The sequence below is a fragment of the Scomber japonicus genome, chromosome 15 (genome assembly GCF_027409825.1).
Source record: "Scomber japonicus isolate fScoJap1 chromosome 15, fScoJap1.pri, whole genome shotgun sequence".
NCBI classification, from domain to species: domain Eukaryota; kingdom Metazoa; phylum Chordata; class Actinopteri; order Scombriformes; family Scombridae; genus Scomber; species Scomber japonicus.
In genome coordinates this window covers 29,092,530-29,118,928 of record NC_070592.1, presented here as the reverse complement: position 1 = coordinate 29,118,928, position 26,399 = coordinate 29,092,530, and the positions used below count along the sequence as shown (strand labels likewise).

The 26,399-nt window shown below is 41.5% G+C and overlaps 1 pseudogene; it reads left to right on the top strand.

The window, feature by feature from the left end:
- Positions 1-1,528: 1,528 nt before the first annotated feature.
- LOC128373963 (uncharacterized) lies at positions 1,529-3,875 on the top strand (annotated as a pseudogene).
- Positions 3,876-26,399: the final 22,524 nt, after the last annotated feature.

Genomic DNA, 26,399 nt, shown 5'->3' with positions numbered 1-26,399 from the left:
GTATACATTTGTATGGACACTTAAAGGTGCCCTTTTCAATTTAATTTTGTATGCATGGAAGTGCATAAGAAAACAATAAAGGAAAACTAATCTTTTCTAGTATGTATCTGTCTTGAAGAACTGAAGTATATATATATATTTACATGTATATACTGTACATATATATTCAAATACAGTTCCTCTTACAGAGAGACGATTGAAATTGATGATACCTGAAAGTCATCCGGTCAACACCTCTATAGTAGGGGCTTGTTGGACTACCAGATGAGCTGCCATAAATTCCATTTAGCTGCAAAAAAAACAAACAAAAAAACAAAGAAACCCAATTACAAATCAAACTATATACACAGTGTAGTGACAATTAACAGTGTGTATGTATTTACTACTTCTGTATCAACAGCAGCTGGATTGCAGTCTGTGTAAACCTCTAATCCCAACACAGACCAGACCAAAAATGAATCTCCATTTGGATGCATTAAAGGTTATCCCTTCTCATCACCAGCTGACTTGTGCTTTCGTATGAATAGCTACAGTTTCTCGATTGGTTGCAGACCAATTGTTTCTCGATTGGTTTAGACTGTGGCAAGACTGTCATGGTAAACACGAGTAAATGCAGAAAAGTTTGAAAACCCACTGACATGGTATTCTCAACATTGTAAGTGAAAATGTTCTTCTTGCATTAGATGTTATTTACATGTTGTTCCACAAATGCTGGTGCTAAACACAGTTTATATTTCCCTTGTCCTTCTTGTCTACTCTATTTCTCTCCTCAGCATAACTTGAATGAATATTTTGGTCAAAAATCAATCAGTTTCAAAATGATTGACATTTTTGAAGACAGTGTCTATATTTGCTAGCAGTTTGGATGTCAACAAATCCAGAATGCATCAAATGCCAACAGTAAACATTTTTTTCCAGTTACAGTATATTAGCATGGTAACATGAGTATGATTTGGTAAAGATTGTGGTTATGGTCAGTAAAAAGGTGAACATTTATTGCAGGTTTGTGGGTGGACTTGTGTCCAACATGAGAGTCATACACAATGACCACCTCAAGCCCTACACTATTACATATTTTCTTGCTACATAAAGGACAAACTCCTATTCAATGCATACAATATACTGTGAATTGTCACTGTGGGTATTGTTAAATTGTATATTATGAGGTGCTGATTTGTCTGATATGGACGTGAATGCTAGGGCTATAGGGCTGGGTTGCTTGGCAACAGTGTTCTCATGACTATAGCAATATGAGTTTGAAGGCATAATGAGTATATTCTCTTGGGTCCTCCATTAAAAAAACAATAATATTCAGCTGAAATAAACATGTTGTTGTGGTCATATGTTGATATTTCATCACTCAAGTTACATTTCAGAAAGCAATGACTTTAAAGTCACTTTTTTTAGGTGAATATGTCCTGGACTTGGTGAGATGCAGGAGGAGCCCGGCCATGAGGCAACCCACAGAGCCCAGTCCCTCCACATACTAGTGCTCCCCAGTCCCTACAGAGTAGTTCCACAGCAGCGGATTATGTGGCCCCCAGCCAGCAAATGGAGTGAGTGGCTGCAGTTTGACCAGGACGTGTCCAGCATCATTCAAGCAAAAGCTAAAGGAGACGCTGACAGTCGACTTAACACAATGACCACCATCATAGTCAGCTATGCCTCAGAGAGATTTGGACAGATGGAAACGGGAAGCGCCAAGACTACCTTGTACGCCATGAATCGTAGGGCCAACTGCGTCAAGAGCCTTAAGATGCAGTACAAGAAATCTACTGATGAGGAGAAGCAGGCACTGGCAGAACTGCAAAACATCCTGCAGAAGAAGTTGATGACCCTTCCCAGAGCAGAGTGGCCAGGAAGCGAGCGGCGTTCATTGCCAACCCCTTGGTTTTACGAAGTAACTGCTTGAGGACATGCGCAGCGGCCGTCTTGAGTGCTCTACAGAGGAAGTGAATCACTTCCTCCAGGATTCCTTAAGTGACCCAATGAGGAAACAAGATCTGGACGCCAACAGAGCTGTCACCAACCCCGCCCCCCCGACAACAAAGTTCAATCTGAGGGAGTTGAGCCTGTAGAATGTGGAGGAAGTCATTAAGGCAGCTCAATCATCATCTACTCCAGGACCCAGCGGTGTACCCTACCTTGTCTACAAGGTAGAGCTTCTCCGGCACCTATGGAAGACCTTAAAGGTGATCTGGTGAAGAGGGAGAGTTGTTGACCAGTGGAGGCGTGCGGAGGGAGTGTGGATCCCCAAAGAGGAGAACTCGAGAAACATTGACCAGTTCTGGACAATCTCACTGTTGAACATAGAACGGAATGTGTTTTTCAGCATAGACTGACCATGTATCTCCTCAAGAACAGCTACATCGACCCCTCCATCCAGAAGGGTGGGGTTCCTGGAGTCCCCGGCTGCTTGGAGCACACTCTCATCAGAGAGGCTCATAAAGGAGATCTTGCAGTGTTGTGGTTGGACCTGGCCAATGCCCACGGATCTATACCTTACAGGCTGGTTGAGCTCACACTAGACCACCACCATGTTCCCAGTAAGATTAAGGATCTGATACTGGATTACTACAATAATTTCAGGCTGAGGGTCACTTCTGGGTCAGAAACATCAGACTGACATCGCCAGTGGAAAGAAATAATAACAGGCTGTACCATCTCTGTTGTTCTTTTGAACATGGTGGTCAAGTCAGCCGAGGTGGAATGCAGAGGGCCCCTGACCAAGTCTGGTGTATGACAGCCCCGGATAAGAGCATACATGGATGACCTAACCATCACAACAACATCGGTCCCAAGGAGCAGGTGGATCCTACAAGGACTTGAGAAACTCATCACCTGGGCAAGGATGAGTTTTAAGCCCTCTAAGTCAAGGTCCATGGTGTTGAAGAAAGGTACGTTCAGGTTTTCAATCTCAGGAACTGTCATACCATCCATCACAGAGCAGCCGGTCAAGAGTTTGGGGAAGCTCTTTGACTCAAGCCTGAAGGACACCATCGCCATCCAGAAGTCCATGCAACAGCTCGGCACTTGGTTCACCAAGGTTGACAAGTCTGGCCTACCTGGTAGATTTAAAGCCTGGATCTACCAGCATTCCATCCTGCCCCGAATCCTGTGGCCACTCCTGATCTATGCAGTCCCTGTGGCAACCGTGGAGTCCCTTGAAAGGAAGATCAGTGGCTTTCTTCGGAAGTGGCTGGGTCTTCTATGCAGTCTCTCCAGCGCAGCCCTGTATGGACATCCTGCAGCTACCATTCAGTGGCCTCACTGAAGAAATCAAGGTAGCACGCACAAGAGAAGCCCTACAGTACAGGGACTACAGTGGAAGTCGCAGAATCACGCCTTAGACAGAAGGCACTGGTGGGCACCTTGGCGTCTGGCAGAGCAGGCTCGGGTTACTTTCCAAAGACCCAAGTTAGCAAGACCCAGGGCAAGGAGAGACACCATCTACTCCAGGAAGAGGTCCGAGCTGGTGTGGAGGAAGAGCGACTGAGCAGAGCGGTAGAAATTCGGCAGCAGGGAGCCTGGACTAAGTGGGAAAGTGGGCTGCAGCGCAGGATCACCTGGTCAAACATCATGCAGGCAGATTTCCATTGGGTCTGGGTCCTGGTGCAAGCAGTCTATGATGTCCTTCCAGGCCCAGCAAACCTTTTTGGGGGAATTGGGGGAAGGGTGAGACACCTGCTTGCCCTATCTGCTCTGGAAAAGACTCCTTGGAACATCTCCTCAGCAGCTGCCCAAAGGCCCTGGCAGATGGCCGCTTTTGTTGGCGCCATGACCAAGTGCTTAAGGAAGTTGCCTAAAGTGTAGCCTCAGCTATCAGCACCAGCAAGCACCATCAAGACAACATTTGCCACGGAATGGTGTTTTAAAGTCTTGGCCCCATTACCCTTAATGTAATGATAGTGGAGAAATGCTGAATCTATCATACTTTATTGTTTGTTGGGATGAATGAATTCAAGTTTAATATGTTGAGTCTAAAAATACTCAAATTAGACTTCAAGATGCCACAATGTGTAACTTTTTAATTGTAGAGTGAAATCTCCTTCAAAGTTGCAAAAGGAAAAAAACGTGATAGAATAGACCAGAACAGAGTTCACTGTTCCCAACAGTAGTTACTAAAATGGTACAAAGTGGTTATCATCATCCGATGTTGTTACTCTTACCAAGTCAGTGACTTCTTTATACAAGCTGTGATATTCTTCAGATGTTGGGTTTTGCAGTGCAGGTGTGAAGACTCTGTTGGTGATCTCCATTGGGAGAATGTAGTCTGTCTCTGCAGTACTGAGGACCCGCACAATACCAAGGAAGTCTTTGTGGCTGAAGCACTGGACAGATGTGAGCCCTGCAGGTTTCAATATGGCACATTATGTCATAAGAGAGAAGCAGGTACCAGAAAATCACTTACATACTGATGTTTCCTGTCTGATTTGTAACATAATGTAAAGACTACTGCAGTCTTTCTCAACCTTCTCTTCCTTTGAGAAGAGTGCTGAGTAAGTGCATTGTGAGCATTCACCAAGATGCAACAATATAACCATAGTAATTGCTACTGCAACTAAAAAAATCCTTCCAAGGTCAAAAAGTAACTTTCAATCACAACTTTTGAACCAACCATCCTTAAAGTACTCTGCTGAATGTAAAGAAAAGCTATAACTCGATTACAACTGTACAGAAAGATTGTGTGATATAATTAATGATATGATCATGGACATTGTGGTCATATTTTGTCAAAAACAATACAATTTAAAACAGGGCTCTGATTGAGTGGCAATATAAATAAAGTGTCTATTCAGACACTTTATTTATATTGCCACTTTTGCCATTGAAAATCTCTAGTCTTACTAAGTAGAACATGTTCAATGAATCACCTAATATTCACATTTTAATTTCAGATGACTCATTTTAGTTGTATAACTGTACAAGTACTTAAGTAAATGGGAAAAATATGCAAAAACAGCAGTACAGTCATTTGAGCAGAATGTCTAACTTACTTTGATGAGTTCTAAATTATCCAAATGTCAATGGCTCTGCTACAGGTCACCACATTCATTTAATTATTTCAACCTACTACTAACTAGAACCTACTTATCATCAACATGTGAATATTACATCAACTTTATCATCAGAGATAAATTGGTTTGCAGTGTGTGCACAAAATGTAACATGCACAATAAAAACATCAGCAGGAGTCCAAGACATTATAAAAGTACTAAAGATGTACACCATGTATGGACTTTCTTACCTGAAAGACCAATCATCACTAAACACAGAGTCCACTGCCATCTCAGTTGTCCCATGGTGAATATCAGCCAGTAAAACTTTGTCTAATATTACTGTGATGATTTCTGTTGATCTCTCTTTCATGTTCGGGCTTTTATTCATTCAGTGTGAGAATGGGCAGGGATTAGAGGCTGGTCTGGAAATGAATGATATCTCTTCTATATCACTGATTGCCCCATTCATATGTAAAACACATGTGCCTAATGTACACCTTCAGTGTTTACTTTGGCTAGAAAAGAGAGCTCAACTAAGTTTGATAGATGTGTGTGTTGAGTAATCTCAGCACTGCAATTATTATTTAATCTTAAATTTGCTTGCAAAAAATGAGTGGTGCAGCCTGCTGTATACAGCACTGTCAGGGTTAACTGAGCTTAAAGCATTATGGGATAACTTTTTTTTGCAATTAAAGTCTTCCACACTTTTCTCTCAGGGTGATTTGAATTTTTATTGGGGTTGGGGATTTTATTAAGGTTTCATGGTTGATATGAGCATGTTTGAGCACGGCCATCTGCCTCTCAACCCCAACCGGTCGAGGCAGATGGCCGCCCACTTCTGAGTCTGGTTCTGAGGTTCCTTCCTGTTAAAAGGGAGTTTTTTCTTGCCACTGTTGCTCATGTGGGAATGTTGGGTCTCTTTAAAGTTAAAACCTGAAGAGTTCGGTTTAGAACCTGCTCTATGTGCAAAGTGCCTTGAGATAACTTTGTTGTGATTTGGCGCTATACAAATAAAGATTGATTGATTGATTGATTGATTTGACATAGACTATTTCTCTTAGATATAATATTTTTTTATTGCCACAGAGATCCTATATGAACATCTAAATCTTATTGCCTAGCTTTTTAATAGGTGTTCATTTTTTAAATTAAAGTTTGAAAGTAAAGCCTTGGGATGGGCGTATTAATAGCTCAGTATAATCACCACTGCTATGTTGGACAACGCTGTCCAAGGAGGGGCACCACATTGCACAAAAATTAGTCCATGCCCCATGCCTCAACCCTTCCACCCCCCACCCAACCTCCCTGATGGGTGTGTTCAGATCAACAGAGGAAACTTTATTTGATGTCTTACTTCATCATCGACCATCCATAGCATTCAAGAATATAAGTATTCCCACAGGTGTCCTGAACGGTGTCTTGGACCCAGTCAATGTTCGGATGTCTGTTTGTGCCTCCACTCCTATTATTATCAGTGATGATTGATTGTCACTGTGCCTCTCTCTCACTCTCTCCCTTTCTCTCTCTCGCCCTCTCCTAGTTGCTTCTCCTTTCTCCCTCTTCACCTTTTCTCCATTTCCCTCTCTTGAAGATTTTCCTTGACAGTGTCACCAAGTGGTGCTCATGAGGGAATGTCGGGTCTCTGTCTGTCTGTATAAGGATAAATTTATTGATCCCACAGTGGGGAAAATTCATTGCTACAGAAGCTAAAAAAATAGTGACATAGAAAAAACCAAAAAAACCAAATGTATACAACAATAAAATTAAAGACTAAATAAGACAACCCTAAAATGCAATTATAACACACATATACAGTATCTCACAAAAGTGAGTACACCCCTCACTTTTTTGCAAATATTTTATTACATCTTTTCATGGGACAACACTATAGAAATGAAACTTTGATATGCGTGTACAGCTTGTATAGCTTATAGATTTACTGTTAAATTGTATCAAAGGTTCATTTCTATAGTGTTGTCCCATGAAAAGATATAATAAAGTATTTGCAAAAATGTGAGGGGTGTACTCACTTCTGTGAGATACTGTGTATATATATATATATATATATATATATATATATATATATATAGATATATATATATACACATGCGACAATAAAAAAATAAAAAAATAAATAAAGGACCCTAAAGTGCAACTATAGTGCAGCATTGTACAGTCTGACTGCTGTTGGAATGAAGGACCTGCGGAAGCGCTCCTTTTTACACGTGGGGTGTATTAGTCTGTCACTGAAGGAGCTGCTTAAGGCCCTCACTGTCAGATGCAGAGGGTGAGAGGTGTTGTCCATGATGGAGGACAGTTTGGCTAAAACCCTCCTCTCTCCCACCACCTCTATAGGGTCCGGGGGGTGGGGGGTTACCTAACCCCTCAAAGAACTTCTGGAGGTGACAACTGTTCGTGGAGTAACAGAAGTCTGCTGTGTAGGAAAGGTGAGAGTACTGTACCCTGAGGGGCCCCTGTGCTGCAGACCACCACATCAGACACGCAGTCCTGCTATCTCACATACTGGGGTCTGTCTGTGAGGTAGTCAAGGGTCCATGCAGCCATCTGGTCACTGACGACCACTCTCTCCAGCTTCCTTCTGAGCAGTGTAGGTTGAACTGTATTGAAAGCACTGGAGAAATAAAAAAAGTGATCCTCACAGTATTTCCATTGTCCTCCAGGTGAGACAGGGATCTCTGCAGTAGGTAGATGACAGCATCATCCACTCCAATGCCAGGCTGATATGCAAACTGCAGGGGCTCACCAGGGGGTGGAGATGTTTCAAAACGATCCTCTCAAGTGCTTTCATCAGGTGAGAGGTTAAAGCCACAGGTCTGAAGTGGTTGAGCTCCTTGGGACTGGAACCAAACAAGAAGTCTTCCACTTCATTAGCTGCATTCTCACCTGATCCACTGTTGGTGTGACGAGAGGAGGGGAAGGGGAGGGGGGCGGGGAGAACCACAGAGATGATAGTGGTGGTGGTGGTGGTGGGGAGAGTGAGGGCCCCATAGATGATGGTGGTGGTGGGGAGAGTGAGGGCCCCATAGACAATGGTGGTGGTGGGGAGGGTGGTGTGAAGGGTGAGGGCACCATAGGTGATTATGGTGGTGGTGAGGGGAAGGATGATGGTGGTGGAGGATGTGAGGGTGAGGGCCCCATAGATGGAGGTGGTGGTGGTGGTGAGGGGAAGGATGATGGTGGTGGAGGACATGAGGGTGAGGGCCCCATAGATGGAGGTGGTGGTGGTGTTGGTGAGGGGGAGAGTGAGAGCCGCAGGGATGGTGGTGGTGGTGGTGAAGGGAAGAGTAAGAGCCCCAGAGAAAATGGGGGAGGGGAGGGGGAGGATGATGGTGGTGGTGGGGACGGGGAGAGCCGCAGTGATGGCGGTGGTGAGGGTGAGAGCCCCATAGATAGAGGTTGTGGTGGTGGTGGTGAGGGGGAGGGGGAGAGCTGCAGTGGTGGTGGTGGTGGTGGTGGTGAGGGTGAGAGCCCCATAGATTGAACCAGAATCAAATCTGAAAAACAGGTTTAACTTGTTAGCCCAGTCTCTATCTCTAAGTTCAGGGTCCTTCTTCCTGCTTTTGCCCTGGCCTGAAATAGTTTAGAGTCCTCTCCACACTTCCTTTGAGTTGTTCTGTAGTTGGTCCTCTATTTTTCTCCTGGAGTTGGCCTTGCACTCTCTGATCTTTCTTTTAAGATCCCTCTTCCCCCTCCTCAGTTCATCTCTGTCACCAGATTTAAAAACCCTTCTTTTCTCAATTAAAGGGTACAGTCTAGACCTGCTTTATGTGAAATGTGCCTTGAGATGACTTTTGTTGTGATTTGGCGCTATATAAATAAAGATTGACTGATTGATTGGTTGACTGAAATATGCGCATATTTATACAGATACAGAAGATGTGTGATGGTTAATGATAAATGGGGCTTGGACACAGCTTTTTTATGATTACATTGCTCTCTGTCCTTGATTAAAATAGATCACAGAGAATGGAGTGAGAGATCCTATGCAGCTGTTGTTGATACATTTTGATTCACTTGAAATGTTTCCAGTGTGAAACCAAACAGACCCAAAGGCATCATCCACTGATTCAGACCAAAGCAAACAAACTATGGAAGTGAAAACGCCCTTACTCTTATCAATACCTCCAACTCTTTCATGTAATTCATCTGAAAATCTTGCTTCAACCATTTTCAGTGCTTAAATTGGTTACTTATTAACTTTAACTCATTTCAATACGCCATCTTCTTGTTTTAGCTGCCACTATAACTCTTTTGAGTGCGTCATTCAACTGTCAGAAATCCTGCCAACCTTATTAATATCAGTTGGCCTGTTTCCACTTCATCACTACTGCTTCCATTTCTTCAGCTGCTACTTTAATTCCTGGTTGTGCCAATCATCTATCTTTTTATTGTTTAAATTCAGTGATCACAAAAACAGATTTAAATACTTAACTTCTTTCATCTCTTCAACTCTTTTTAAACATTAGCATTTCAATAAAAATCCTTAATGTGATGGAACTTCAAATCTTCAAATCTTTCCTCAACTTTTTAACGTTCTTTAACCCTTACATACTTTTTTAAAAAATGTGAAAGCAAAAGAGTGTGTGTGTGTGTGTGTATATATAAGAGAGAGAGAGTGTCTGTTTGAGTGTGTATGGGCACATAGCAGCTGAGGCAGGAAACAGTGGAAATCATACCTTATTTTTATTTTTGTGAATGTATGTGAGCATTTCCAACATGTTTCTCTGTGTGTGTGTGTGTGTGTGTGTGTACAGAGGGGACCGCGGCAGGGGTCGGGGAGGCCGCTTCGGGTCCCGTGGAGGACTGGTCCAGGGGTGAGTCCAGACACAGACCTGCTACTCACATATATAGCCCAGCTGGGTTAGTGTACAGAGGATTTAATGTAATGTTAATCATATTTTCCATTAAATGAAACAAACTTCATTTGGAACTATAAATATGAAAATCAGAACAACAAATAAGCAATGTAAATAAACATTTAATGTCTGAAAAGGAAGAAGAAGCAACATACTTATCCAGTCCTATCTCTATTTTTTATCTATCTTACATACTGTAACTAAACCTCTGTGTTCATCCTCTTACATAATCAAACACTAACAAATCAATAATGTGAATCCTTATTTCTGTAGTTAGAAAAAAAAAGGTTTTATATCCTTTTGAACTGTGTAATATTTTACTCTTGTTGATTTCTTCATCCAGATCATTCCACTATATACAGTAACAATCTCTGTGTAAATACATCAGTAATATATAAATGTGTAATATGTAGACATTCCTGAGACTATATACATGTGTGCCATTGGCCATTCATAAGCTAAACCCTACATAGTCATGTCCAGATCAGTGTTTAATACTGTATCACACAGGCAGAGCAGTGCACACTTAGGCCACATAAGACCTGTCTTAAAATTAGTACATAATTAAAGCCTGACAGACTTATACTTCAAATAAGGAGTGTTTTCAGCTGTAAATCCTGCAAACCTGGTGGACTCTAGTAGTGGAGTACATAAATACAGAGCTGGAAATGAGCATTATAGGTTCTCTTTAGTGATGTCAGCTTGTGTTGCAGCATACTGTGATGGTGATGGACTTTTCTCACAGTTTTCTGATGATTTATAGAATGTAAAATGAAGTTTAATATTTTCATATTATTACAAATAACAGAAACAAGTATTGTGACACATTGAACCTTGAGCACTTATTTTGTGTTACACCCTTAATGATACCGTCCATATCCCCCACTACTACCTCAGTGTACACAATAGTTGCACCACATTATTTACATCTGATAATCTGTTGCAGTCATTATTACTGAATTGAATCCTGTTGTTTTTTTCATCCTTGTTTTAGGTACCGTCCGTTTGTACCACACATCCCATTTGATTTTTATGTGGTGAGTAAAAAAAATAGGAACAGACACAACAGGCTGAAAATCACATCACTGTCCTTTATGGTGTTGAACATGACAACATTGACTGGGTCCAGGACAGCGTTCAGGACACCTGTGGGAATACTTAGACATATTCTTGAATGCTATGGATGGTCGATGATGAAGTATGACATCAAATAAAGTTTCCTCTGTTGATCTGAACACACCCATCAGGGAGGTTGGGTGTGGTGGAAGGGTTGAGGCGTGGAGCATGGACTATTTTTTGTGCAATGTGGTGCCCCTCCCTGGACAGTGTTGTCCAACACAGCAGTGGTGATTATACTGAGCTATTAATACGGCCATCCCAAAGCTTTACTTTCAAACTTTAATTTTAAAAAATGTAAGAAGTGAGCAGCTATTAAAAAACTGGCAGTAAGATTTAGATGTTCATATAGGATCTCTGTGGCAATAAAAGAATATTATATCTAAGAGAAATAGTCTATGTCAAACATGCTCATATCAATCATGAAACCTTAATAAAATCCTCAATAAAAATCCCCAATAAAAATTCAAATCACACTGAGAGAAAAGTGTGGAAGACTTTAATTGCAAGCAAATTTAAGATTAAATAATAATTGCAGTGCTGAGATTACTCAATGTACACACATATCTATCAAACTTAGTTGAGCTCTCTTTTCTAGCCAAAGTAAACACTGAAGGTGTACATTAGGCACGTGTGTTTTTACATATGAATGGGGCAATCAGTGATATAGAAGAGATATCGTTAATTTCCGTACCAGCCCCTAATCCCTGCCCATTCTCACACTGAATGAATAAAAGCCCGAACATGAAAGAGAGATCAACAGAAATCATCACAGTAATATTGGACTAAGGTTTACTGGCTGATATTCACCATGGGACAACTGAGATGGCAGTGGACTCTGTGTTTAGTGATGATTGGTCTTTCAGGTAAGAAAGTCCATACATGGTGTACATCTTTAGTACTTTTATAATGTCTTGGACTCCTGCTGATGTTTCTATTGTGTATGTTACATTTTGTGCACACACTGCAAACCAATTTATCTCTGATGATAAAGTTGATGTTATATTCACATGTTGATGATAAGTAGGTTCTAGTTAGTAGTAGGTTGAAATAATTAAATGAATGTGGTGACCTGTAGCAGAGCCATTGACATTTGGATAATTTAGAACTCATCAAAGTAAGTTAGACATTCTGCTCAAATGACTATACTGCTGTTTTTGCATATTTTTCCCATTTACTTAAGTACTTGTACAGTTATACAACTAAAATGAGTCATCTGAAATTAAAATGTGAATATTAGGTGATTCATTGAACATGTTCTACTTAGTAAGACTAGAGATTTTCAATGGCAAAAGTGGCAATATAAATAAAGTGTCTGAATGGCCTATCAGAGCCCTGTTTTAAATTGTATTGTTTTTGACAAAATATGACCACAATGTCCATGATCATATCATTAATTATATCACACAATCTTTCTGTACAGTTGTAATCGCGTTATAGCTTTTCTTTACATTCAGCAGAGTACTTTAAGGATGGTTGGTTCAAAAGTTGTGATTGAAAGTTACTTTTTGACCTTGGAAGGATTTTTTTAGTTGCAGTAGCAATTACTATGGTTATATTGTTGCATCTTGGGTTAGGGTTAGGGTTATCTTGGTGAATGCTCACAATGCACTTACTCAGCACTCTTCTCAAAGAAAGAGAAGGTTGAGAAAGACTGCAGTAGTCTTTACATTATGTTACAAATCAGACAGGAAACATCAGTATGTGATTGATACTCTGGTACTTGCTTCTCTCTTATGACATAATGTGCCATATTGAAACCTGCAGGGCTCACATCTGTCCAGTGCTTCAGCCACAAAGACTTCCTTGGTATTGTGAAACTCCTCAGTACTGCAGAGACAGACTACACTCTCCCAATGGAGATCACCAACAGAGTCTTCACACCTGCAATGCAAAACCCAGCATCTGAAGAATATCACAGCTTGTATAAAGAAGTCACTGACTTGGTAAGAGTAACAACATCAGATGATGATAATCACTTTGTACCATTTTAGTAACTACTGTTGGGAACAGTGAACTCAGGTCTATTCTATCACGTTTTTATATGTATACATTATGTAGGTTATATATCTATTAAATATATACATTATATAGCTGACATATTAACCTAAAAAAGTGACTTTAAAGTCATTGCTTTCTGAAATGTAACTTGAGTGTTGAAAAATCAACATATGACCACAACAACATGTTTATTTCAGGTGAATATTATTGTTTTTTTAATGGAGGACCCAAGAGAATATACTCATTATGCCTTCAAACTCATATTGCTAGTCATGAGAACACTGTTGCCAAGCAACCCAGCCCTATAGCCCTAGCATTCACGTCCATATCAGACAAATCAGCACCTCATAATATACAATTTAACAATACCCACAGTGACAATTCACAGTATATTGTATGCATTGAATAGGAGTTTGTCCTTTATGTAGCAAGAAAATATGTAATAGTGTAGGGCTTGAGGTGGTCATTGTGTATGACTCTCATGTTGGACACAAGTCCACCCACAAACCTGCAATAAATGTTCACCTTTTTACTGACCATAACCACAATCTTTACCAAATCATACTCATGTTACCATGCTAATATACTGTAACTGGAAAAAGTCAGCTGGTAATGAGAAGGGATAACCTTTAATGCATCCAAATGGAGATTCATTTTTGGTCTGGTCTGTGTTGGGATTCGACGTTTTCACAGACTGCAATCCAGCTGCTGTTGATACAGAAGTAGTAAATACATACACACTGTTAATTGTCACTACACTGTGTATATAGTTTTGATTTGTAATTGGGTTTCTTTGTTTTTTTGTTTGTTTTTTTTTGCAGCTAAATGGAATTTATGGCAGCTCATCTGGTAGTCCAACAAGCCCCTACTATAGAGGTGTTGACCGGATGACTTTCAGGTATCATCAATTTCAATCGTCTCTCTGTAAGAGGAACTGTATTTGAATATATATGTACAGTATATACATGTAAATATATATATATACTTCAGTTCTTCAAGACAGATACATATTAGAATAGATTAGTTTTCCTTTATTGTTTTCTTATGCACTTCCATGCATACAAAATTAAATTGAAAAGGGCACCTTTAAGTGTCCATACAAATGTATACGCATACAACAACGCATAACAGATGGTGTGAAAATAAAACAAAATTAAAATAGAAACAGTTTACACACAATTTTAAACCCAAGAAATCAGATAGAAATAAAAATATATATTAAACACAATTAAATGCCAGAGGTACCTTAAGGTACATCTTCATAGGATTATCAGACTCAGCCTGTCTAATGGCCTCTGGCAGGCTATTCCAGAGCTGAGGAATTGCTACAGAATAAACCCTATCCACAGCCAACATGACATGGTGGGAGGATCTGAGGGGCCTGGTAGTGCTGTAAAGGGTGAGAAGTTCTGAAATATATGTAGAGGCTAGAGATTAGTAGACAATTTGGGACGGCGATGTGTCCTCGAAGTAGATATTTAACACTGATTTGCCCCTGACTGTTGCTCCAACAGTGTATAAATGTGTGTGAATGGTTAGCCTCCATCTGATGAGCAGGTTGGCACCTTCTTATCATGCAGTCTGATTTAGTCAGAAGGTGATTGACTTTCTGGACAATAACAGTGCTACGATGTGGGGGCCCATAGTGTAGGATCTCTGTCTTGTCCTCATTTAACTGAAGAAAGTTATGAGCTAACCAATCTTTAATATCTTGAAGACAGTTTTGTAGTCAAATTACATCAGCCTGATTTTAGAAGTTGGTGGGGACGTTTTTTTCTACTTGTGTTGAAGTTTAAGATGAACAGAAGTGACTCTACAGCTGGTACACTGCTCTGGAATCTGCCATATTTTTTTTTTGGTTGTTGCCTTGACAATCCACACCCATGAAGTTGGGACATACAGGGACATCTGAAGGAAAACAAAGGGACAAGTGTATTTGATTGGGTGGTCTCCAGAATGACAGATTCTACCTTTAAAGAAATGGGTCTCAGTTTGAACTACTGTTTTATAATGTCATTCATACCCACATGTATGACAAGGCTGTCAACCTCAGGGTAGGATTTTCTCATGTGTGTTGCTTTATCAGTAAAGTCTTGTACTTTAGGACCTTGGGGAAAGAGAGTATGATCTCTGCTGACTCTCAGATATTTGATTGCCAACAATTAGCATTGATAGAGGTGTCAGCTGCACCAGGAAGAGAAGGTTATCAAGATGGACCAGGCTGGGGATCTCACTGAACTGGAAAGAAAGGTGATTCCGGCTAGTCCAGAACCTCCAGTACAGCCAAACCTTGTTGGTATATAGACAGCGCTGCAACTTGATTAATGTTGCACAGTGAATGTCTGGTGAAATTAGTTGGACCAAAACCTCAAAACCAGGGTTTTATCATGGGGGGAAGAAGAGGCTGTGGACTCCCATGGTGGAGGGAATTCAAGGGTCACAGGAGCTTGAAAGGAGGGGAAAGAGCATCTCTTACTCTTTGCATCAGCAGACCTCAATCCAGGGCTGGTGATGTGCCTCTGGATGTGATTTGGTGGGCTTTAAGTTTGGCCTCACGCTGGAGCCAGAGGTCCTCAGGGATGGTGACTGGAGCAGGAACAGAAGCTGCTGGAGCAGCAGCAGCAGATGGAATACAATCTGTGGCTGAAGTAATAGCAGCAGCAGGTTAGGGAGCAGCCTTCAGCACTGGTTGTTTGTATGGGGTCAAGGATGACTCTCAGTCTCCTGGATTTTGTAGAATGTGAAACATTTGCTCCAACTCAGTGATCTTCTCACTGGGAGAGCAGCTCTTGCAGCCAGATGATGAAGTAAAATAATATTATATTACTGAGATTAAGCATGACCAAGATCTAAAAAGTTTATCATAAAAAGTAGCTTAAAACTCAACAAAAGTCAGTTTTTAACACACATTATGCCACTGAGGCATTTTTGGGTTTTTTTCTTGATAGGTAGGTAGTAGATGTTCTGCTGGCATAGTGTACATGATGAAGCTGTGTATTACTTTTACTTTGCTGTGCTCATTATGATACTTTCTTTCACAGTGCTGGACCTCAACAATCGGTAATTGCAAATACAATTGTAGCCTTCAAAGAGTTCTCAACCAATCCAGGCCTTCTCCATTTCTTCTTCTTTAAGAATGCTAACAACATCAAACCCCACATTCTCCATGTGGATTTGGACTATACAACAGGTAAGATCTAACTTTGTACATAAAATTCAGTTGTTCAACATTATGTATGTACATGTTGTTTCCTGAACTGACTAACCCTAACCCTAACCCTTCTACTTGTGCTTTTTCCTTTAGAAAACAAAATAAAAATAACTCATGTACATACAACTACAACAACCACTACTGCTACCACAACTGCAACACCTACGACTACTACAACTACACCTACAACTACAACTCCTACAACCACAACACCCACAACTACTACACCTACAACTACTACACCTACAACTACAACTCCTACAACTACTACACCTTCAACTACTACACCTACAACTACAACACCTACAACCACAACACCCACAACTACTACACCTTCAACCACTACACCTACAACTACTACACCTACAACCACAACACCCACAACTACAACACCTTCAACTACTACACCTACAACCACAACACCCACAACTACTACACCTTCAACTACTATACCTACAACACCTTCAACTACTACACCTACAACTACAACACCTACAACTACAACACCAACAACTACTACACCTTCAACTACTATACCTACAACTACTACACCTACAACACCTTCAACTACTACACCTACAACTACAACTCCTACAACCACAACACCCACAACTACTACACCTTCAACTACTACACCTACAACTACTACACCTACAACACCTTCAACTACTACACCTACAACTCCTACAACCATAACACCCACAACTACTACACCTTCAACTACTACACCTACAACTACAACACCCACAACTACTACACCTACAACACCCACAACTACTACACCTTCAACTACTACACCTACAACTACAACACCCACAACTACTACACCTACAACACCCACAACTAGTACACCTTCAACTACAACACCTACAACTACAACACCTTCAACTACAATACTTAAAACCACACCACGCACAACTACAGCACCCACAACTGCAACACCTTCAACTACAACACCCACAACTACAACACCCACTACTACAACTACTACACCCACAACTACAATACCCACAACCACTACACTCACAACTACTACACCTACAACACCAACTCCCACAACCACAAAACCAACTACAAAATCTTCAAGTAAAACAAACACCTCTGACCCACCAGTGAAAAAAACTACAACTGTGAATCCACATGAAAATCGCACAGATGTTCAACATGTTTCAACTGGAAAGCCCAATCATTCCCAGACACCAGGTGGAGGCAGCAGCAGTAGCAGCAATGGTGACTGGGTACCTGGATGGGCTATTGCCCTATTGGTACTGGCCTCCGCCATCTTGTTATTACTCATAATCATCTTTATCATGATGGTGAGTTATCAAGAAGGTTTCAATCAATATAATTTCTCATTCTACCGTTTTTTAATATTAATTTCTATATGCAGTGTTACCAGAACTCCTTATTTTGATTACATCTTGGTCGGCAAATACCTCAAATTCTGAAAAACCCCCAAGAAGATCTAAAATTAAATCTGAAGCTGTATTCTATCTGAAGAGAGCCAAACTAAATAAAACATCTTGTGCATCACACACATTAAAATCAAGTATTTAATTAATAAATCATTTAATAACAGACCTTTCTCTTGACGTTCAAATACAAGTATAACAAACTGTTCTACTAGTACAATTAGCCTGGTACTGTGAATACTGACACACAGGAACAGAGATGTAATCTAAACTGTGAAATTAGTATTTTTAATTGACATTAGATTGAATCACTATGTATGTACAAATGTATTAATTGTATTATCTTTCAATAAGGAGAGATTAATGGGTAAAATATAACAGTATTTTTTGAATTTAGAAATAAAGAGAGATTAGACATTAAGATATATTTGAACATCAGTGAGGAATGCAAGCAGAAAGATTATAGGTCAGATATGGTGATGTTGGAATTTTATATGATGGGATTTTGAAAGCCTGGGAATGCAGATGTGATGGAAATGGCAGACATTTACCACATATTATATCTTTACACTATAGAGTTATAAAGATAGAATGTGATGGAATACATTGTCCTTATTGAACTTCCACCAAAGCTTCATTTGTTGTTTTCTTAATGGGGGGTTTGTGAGAGCAGGTGCAGGATTTGGGCAGGGGTTGTCAGATCACTCTTTGAGCTCTGTCTATTTTCATGCTTGAATGTTTCAGTTGGTTCGATGGTGTTGTAAGAAAACAGAGAGCGACCACATGGACACTGCTAAGGATCCATACTACAATGAAGCAAAACAACCCCCCCAGGACTCTCTGCCAGTATACTCACCCCGAACCCCAATGACACAGCAACCAGAGTCAACCCCTGTCATCATTGTAAGTACTGCAAAGCTTTACTTACACCTGTGCAGAGATGCTATTTTATTTCTGTATTTGTGCTTGTCAACATGTCTTGATATACTGTAGAACCTGTAGCTATAGAAATTATGTCTTGGATTTCAGTTTTCATAGAATGGCTGGTATTCTCTGTTTTTAGATATAATTAAAAGTTCTACAGATCAAATACTTAAGCGGTTTAACAAAAACTCAACAAACACTCAAAATGAACACTCTGGTCATATTTTCATTTTTGTGGTATCTCAAAAAATGTCCATTTGTTGGTCTTGTTCATTATTAGGCTGATGTGATGTTTAAATTTAATCCTATCCCTTTTCAACAGGGGGGCTCACCCAAGAAGAACAGGATGGGGTTCTATGCAGTCAATCCTTGAGTTTACCTGGATGAATGCAGCCATCAAGTAACAGGTATTAAGCAGTTTACAGTTTAGTCTTCCAGATCTAATCTTGAATTCTACACTTGCCCTACACTACCATCGCTTAATTCCATTTTACACTGTGGAAACTGCAAGCAGACAACTCTTCTCCTGCAGTGTGGCCATCAGTAACTCATGGTTACTGAGTGTTCACACAAGATTTAAAGAGATTTCAGGGTGCCCAAACATTTGCACATGCCACAATCATGTTTTTATCTATTTTTTTCATTTTTTTAGTTCAATTTATGACATAAAAACAAATTATGCATACAATATTTTGTTTTTTGTCCCTCACTATGTCTTTATGGTGATTATGTTTTTGTTAGACCCTGAAGCAGCAAGTTCTACTCTATAAGTTTCGGAAATGATCTTTCCCATTATTTCAAATACGCATCATCACCAGGCTGGTTCCTGCAGAGTTTACATGTTGAAGATACAGAGTTGTTATCAACAGCAACATTACCTCTCCCACTCTCATAACAGATCTTAATCATAGCCAACTCATTAGAAGATTTATTTGACAGTTGAGCTGTTAGACAATACATTGAGGTTGGGCTTTGTGTGCTTGTGTATGGATATATACGTTTGTTGAACAAAGCCTTCTCATGAAGACAACTAAGGGCGTGCTTTTCTATTCATAAATGTACTAATATAGGAGTTAAAGGCCACAACACAAAGCCAAAATTGACTCAAGTTTGGAAACAAAGCAAATGTCACTAAGTCACCCTCAGTATATAGAAAGAAGCTTGTATGTTTCTGTTAAAGCCACGGCGTGGCCAACTCAACATATACAATATTTCAGGTCAGTAGTTTTGCTAGCACTTTAAATAATAGTGTAAGTGTATGATGTATAATACTGCATACTTATGGTCACTGGTGACCAGAGGAGATTTTAGACCTTGAAATTCGATCTCAGCCCCACAAACAATAAATCAATGATTATTTTTTGGAACACTTGCAGGGTATTGTATGTAAACTTGTCATTAGAAGCTGAGCTCGTTTAAAGGTGTGATCCTAGAATCACCCCTGCTGGTGACATTAATGTAACCAAATACATTGCTAAAATGTAAAAATAAATAATGAATTAAACACAGACTTTTAGTCCTTTGATATAAAGTATATACATGTTTTTTCCAAACATTTTCTTTCATGCCCTCATTTGGCAAAGTTCTTTTTAAAATAATGAAACTTGGTTTGGTGGTTTGTGCTTATTCTTCCAGGCAGACTGCACTGCAGAGGCAGAGAGAAGAAAGACAAACTCCAACAGTGAAGAAACAGTCTGGATAGTGTAAATCAGCAATGAGCTATCAATAGATGTTATTTATTACATTTTTATTACATTCTATGACTAGAATTCTGATGTTAAGATTAATATCAGTAAATATTGTATATACCAGTATAGATAATTGTAACATCTTTTTATGAATTGTAAGTATTCCTACAAGCCAGTGATGAGTGACTGATGTGGTTTTTGATTTGAATAAATGTTTGTCTGTATGATTTTAGGAACATTGATCACATGACAAATTCATATGAGCTAAATGTGTAAGCCTGAATTGTTACCATATTTGAAATGTATTTTGTATGGTATGTTTTATACTGAAAAATCAGATTAAATCTATTTTACATTTGATTGAAGGAACATTTCTGTGTACTACTGAGCTTCATTTCAGTGTGACAACACAGTTGTCAGTCATCAGGATGGACTTGCTAATAGATTCCTTATAATACTCAGTTCAGGGCAGAAGAGACTTTGTGTTTGGGAGGTGAAAAGTCTTAAAGAATCTGAGGAGGAGGTAGGGGTGGAGGGAGTTACAGCAGTATTCAGCATTTGCATGAAATAATCAACACATTAATAGAGAAAATGTATAACAGCTGATTTAAATATTTGGATGAATATGAATACCATATACTATGAACAATGACTATGAACAATGACTAGCTATGACAGGACGCTTGTACTCTGGTCGACAGACAAGACATACTCGCACAGGAGAAAGGGAGATGCAGACTATAAGCACACATGGAGGGAAATGGGGAACAGGTGGACACAATCAGGAATCAGGAAAGACAATCAGACTGGTGAAACATGAGGAAGGGCAAGTGACCTGAAACGAGAGGAGAGTTAATTTTCAAAATAAAACAGAAAGTCATGAGACAAAAACCCCAGGACAAGACAAACCTCACCGCAGTGTGACAACATCAGAAGGAAGCTTGGCTAGCACCGGCGAATGGAGTCTCACTGGATCAAGTCAAGCCAAGAAAAACACAAACAAACAACCACCTGAAGACAATTATAACTTCCAAACAGCAAGAGAAGAGTATAAAAGAATTAAAAATGGAAAAAAACCCATTGGAAAGTAACAGGGAAGCATATCGAAACCTACTAAGACAGCAGGATGAAAATAAAAGGCGATGTCGGCAAGAGCATGAGAACAGCTCTGATGAAAGCCACAGCCTGAATGACACGGATGAATTGGTGACTGGAAGACTACAACTATGGAAGCAAAACACAGATGACCTACACTTTTGGCCTCTCAGGGAAAAGAAACAGCCCCAAACAGGGGCCCATGGAACAAAAGCTAAGAAATATCAATCACTTCAAGAATTAAAGGAACAGCAATCTCAGGATGAAAATTTCCAACAATTACAAGGCGCCACAAGCCAGTACACTATAAGAGAATGGTACCATTCACCGGCCCCTAAGGAAAAAGGAGAGGATGAAGAGGACTACGAATGTCAACGAAAAAACCGGCTACCATGGACACAGCCTGAAACACGTACTCAGAAGGTGAAACTGACACTAACAGGAAAAATGGAAACAGACAACAAAGAAGAAGGAGATGTGACACGAAGGTTGAACCAAGTCCAAAGTACCCTCGCAGAATTGGTAGAAAGCCAAATGAGCCAGCTGAGATTCAACCAAGAGTTGCACAACACAGGGGCAACACTCAGAAGTGGAAGGCAACTAAGGCTAGGAATAGAGCCGCAAAAGGAGGAAGAGTTGAACTATATATGCCCATTATTGACAAAACCTGGACAGAACCTCCCCAATATGTACCATGGTCATTCTGTGACATGATTGGACTGGTGGGAAGACTTCCTGACCTCTCCAGACGAGCAAATAAATGGATTACTGCATTTGAAGAAAACACAGCAGGGATAACACGTTAGGAGACATCAAGGCTCTGCTAATGCATGTGGCAGGAAAATACAGCACGGAGGAAATCTTCCAGAATGCAAACCTAGCCTTGGTGGTAACAGAGAATCAAGCCGACCACATTGGGTTCAACGGTTTTCGTGGCGTCGTTTGGGCTCAAGTAAGAAAACTGTGATGAATGAGAGGTGTTTGTTACTTTAAGACCTGTGGGGATGCGCACATGCGCAGACTGTTGTAACCTGTTGTTGGTTGGGTTATACCTGCAAGAAGATCAGTAAAAAGCTAAGCTACTGATAAGCATCTGAGTTGGTCCGTTCTGTTGCACATAATAATAGTGAGTTACCCACAATATTACATGGTGTCAGAAGTAGGATCTGGGCAAGTGCAACGATGCCGCAGTTTACTCCACCGGGCGAGTTTAAGTTTGACTGCCCCGCCGAGTGGCTGGAGTGGAAACAGAGATTTTCGCGCTTCAGGCTCGCCACGAAGCTAAATAAAGACGATGGGGAGATTCAAGTAAGCTCCCTGATCTATGCAATGGGAAGTGAAGCTGAAAAGATATTCAGTTCATTTGTGTTCACGGCAGAGGACCAGAAAAAGGACTATGAACTCATATTGAAGAAGTTTGATGAGTACTTCATTCCTCGACGCAACATCATACACGAAAGAGCATGTTTTTATCAGCGGGCCCAGCAGGCAGGCGAAACAGCGGAGATGTACATCCGGTCGCTGTACGAGCTGGCGGAGCACTGTGAGTTCGGGGACAGGAGGGATGAGCATCTCAGAGACCGCCTGGTAGTAGGCATAAAAGACAAAGAGCTCTCCCGGCGTTTCCAGCTAATGGCGGACTTGACGTTGGCGCAGGTCATAGAGCAAGTGCGTCAGGCGGAGGAGATAACTAAACAGGTCAGTCTGCAATCCAACCAACCTGAGGCCAGGCCTGCTAATGTTGATTTCGTCAGACGTCGAGACAGCCGACAAAAGAAACAGAGCTGGCAGCAGCGCGGAGACACCGGTCCGACAAACCAAAAGATGGGAGACCGTGGAAAATGTGGGAGATGCGGAAAACCGCGGCACACTGAAGAGAAAAGGTGCCCAGCTCTGCAAAGTAAGTGCAACAAATGTCACAAAAAGGGACACTGGGAACGTGAATGCCACTCAAAAGCTGTTAGTGAAATCACTGAAGAAGTGAAACAGATGTACTTTCTTGGAGAAGTGGGAGGAGAGGATAGTCAGGATAATTGGACTGTTAGCTTAACTATATGTGACAAACCAATAACCTTCAAAATCGACACAGGAGCTGATGCTACAGTTATCAATGAAAGGATGTTTAAGAAGATTAAATCCAAGGTACGACTGGATCCTCCCAACACACACTTTCTAAGCCCAGGAGGGGACATCAAGTGCACAGGAATGTTCCAGACCACCACCACTTATAAAGAGAGACTGTATACATTCCCAGTGTACGTGATAAAAGGTAAAGGAAACTGACTACTAAGCCGCCCTGAAGCCGTGGCAATGGGTCTTGTGAAGCGTGTGGATGAGGTCAGTGGTGTTTTTGGCTCAAGTGGACTGCTGAAAACAGAGCCTGTGAGAATAGTCTTAAAAGAGGATGCCCTGCCATATGCGGTGCCGACAGCCAGGCGGATACCTCTGCCGCTAGTACCACTGGTAAAGAAAGAACTGCAGCGCATGGAAAATGAAGGCATTATTGAAAAGGTAACTCAGCCAACAGAGTGGTGTGCTGCAATGGTGCCGGTGCTCAAACCCAACAAGAGAGAGGTTCGCTGCTGTGCAGACCTCAGGAAGCTGAACAGAGCTGTGAAACGTGAAAAGTACATAATGCCCAGGAAGTTGGAAGCAGGAAGTTGACAACCTTTATCACCCCATTTGGGAGGTATGCCTTTCGCCGCCTCCCATTTGGGATAACAAGTGCTCCCGAAATCTTCCAAAGAAAAATGGCAGAAACTTTGGCAGGTCTTGAAGGGACAGAAGTGTACATGGATGACATCCTCATACATGGAGAAAATGAGGAAATCCATGACCAGCGCCTAGCAGAGGCATTGAGAGTCATTGAAGCAGCAGGTCTCAAGCTGAATGAGGCAAAATGCAAGTTCAAGCAGAAACAGGTCCGCTTCCTGGGTCACCTCATCGACGAGACGGGTGTCAGACCTGATCCAGAAAAGGTAACCGGGATAGAGAATTTCCCCCAACCTCAGAATGTGACTGAGCTAAAGAGGTTCCTGGGGATGGTCAATTATCTGGCAAAGTACGTAGCAGAGCTCTCCACAGTTGGTCAGCCACTATATGAGCTGCTAAAGCTGAAGACAGAGTTATGGGGGCCCGCACAGCACACAGTGTTCCACAAGCTTAAAGCTGCACTAGCCACTGCTCCTGTACTTGTCTTCTATGACGTCACCAAGCCTACAGTAGTCTCAGCGGATGCCAGCAGCTACGGTTTAGGGGGCGTCCTGCTCCAGCAACACGGGGACCAATGGAAACCTGTGAGCTACTGCTCCCGACGTCTGAGTGATGCTGAGACAAGGTATGCTCAAATCGAGAAGGAGTGTTTGGCCAGCGTGTGGGCCTGTGAAAGGTTTGAGAAATACCTGTTTGGACTTGATAGCTTCAGACTTATTACCGATCACAAACCTCTTGTATCTCTCATGAACAGTAAATTCACGAGCAAGGAACACATCACCAACGAGATACATTTTAACAGATTTATTGACAGAATTTGAATGAATTGTGTATTCTTGATGCGGAACGATTCTTGATACGGTGATTCTTGATGCGGTGTGGGGAGGTCGGACGAAGGATCCGCCGCTGCGCCCGGGCAGTGACGAACCCCCAGGAACCTATAAGAGAGGAGAGAAGAACAGAAGAGAGGGCGGGGGGGAGGGAAACTCGAAAGCGAGAGTGAACGAGGGGGAAGCTGTTAGGTCTGTTTATATAGGAGCCGGAAGGGGTGTAATTGGTGTGTGTTCCCGCTCCTGAAACTGCACTTATCAAGCTTCGAGACTTGGACAATGTCCCCATCAGGTGCCAGAGGTTACTGATGAGGCTAATGCGTTTTAATGCCATAGCTGAATATGCACCGGGGAAAACACTTGCTGTGGCAGATGCTCTGTCCAGGGGCCCAGAGCAGCATTTTGGAGACAGAGCTTCTCATGATGATGTGGCAGCACACATTGATGCTGTCGTGTGCCAGGTGCCAGCCACCCCCCAGAGGATGAAGGAGCTAAAACAGCACACAGCAGAGGATCCACAGCTCCAGGCAGTCTTGGGCTTCATCAGACACGGATGGCCTGAGTATATGGAAAAAGTGCCTGAGTCAGTGAGAGACTTTTACCAGGTGAGAGGAGAGTTATCTGAGCTAGAGGGCTTAGTCACTAGAGGGTGTCGCATCGTCATTCCTACTACTATGAGAGAGATGATCTTAGAGAAGATCCACGATGGGCATCAAGGACTAGTTAAGAGTAGGGAAAGAGCTAGCCAATCTGTATGGTGGCCCAAAATGTCAGAACAGATCACTACAAAAGTACAGCAGTGCACATTCCGTAGAGAAAACAAGAGCACTCAGAAGAAGGAGCCTTTAATGTCAAGTGAGCTCCCTTCCAGGCCATGGCAGAAAGTAGCCATAGACTTATGTGAGTTCAAAAAGCAGAACTACTTGGTGGTGTCCGACTACTACTCTAGATATTTAGAGATTCTACATTTACCAACAACTACCAGCAGTCAGGTAGTGGCTAGACTGAAGGCTACTTTTGCACGTTACGGCATCCCTGAGGTGTTAGTGAGTGATAATGGGCCCCAGCTAGCTTCTGCAGAGATGAGGAAGTTTAGTGTGGAATATGACTTTCTCCATGTGACATCAAGCCCACATTATCCTCAGAGTAATGGTCATGCAGAGAGGGCTGTCCAGATAGCTAAAGGGATACTGAGACAGGAAGACCCCCTCCTAGCCCTACTGACATACAGAGCCACACCCTCCTCTTCTACCAAAACCAGTCCAGCAGAACTGCTAATGGGCAGGAAGCTCAGAACCACCTTGCCCACTTTACAGGACAATCTGAGGCCGAACTGGCCAGATGAAAATGACATAAAACAAGCTGACGCCTCAGCCAAACAGAAGCAGGCGTTTTACTACAACCGTCAAAACGGGGTTCTACCCCCCTTGAACCCAGGGGACACTGTCCTCACAAAGTTGGATGGACAAAGACAATGGCTTAAGCCAGCTGTTGTCTGCAGCCCTGGTTCCACTCCCAGGTCTTACATTGTGG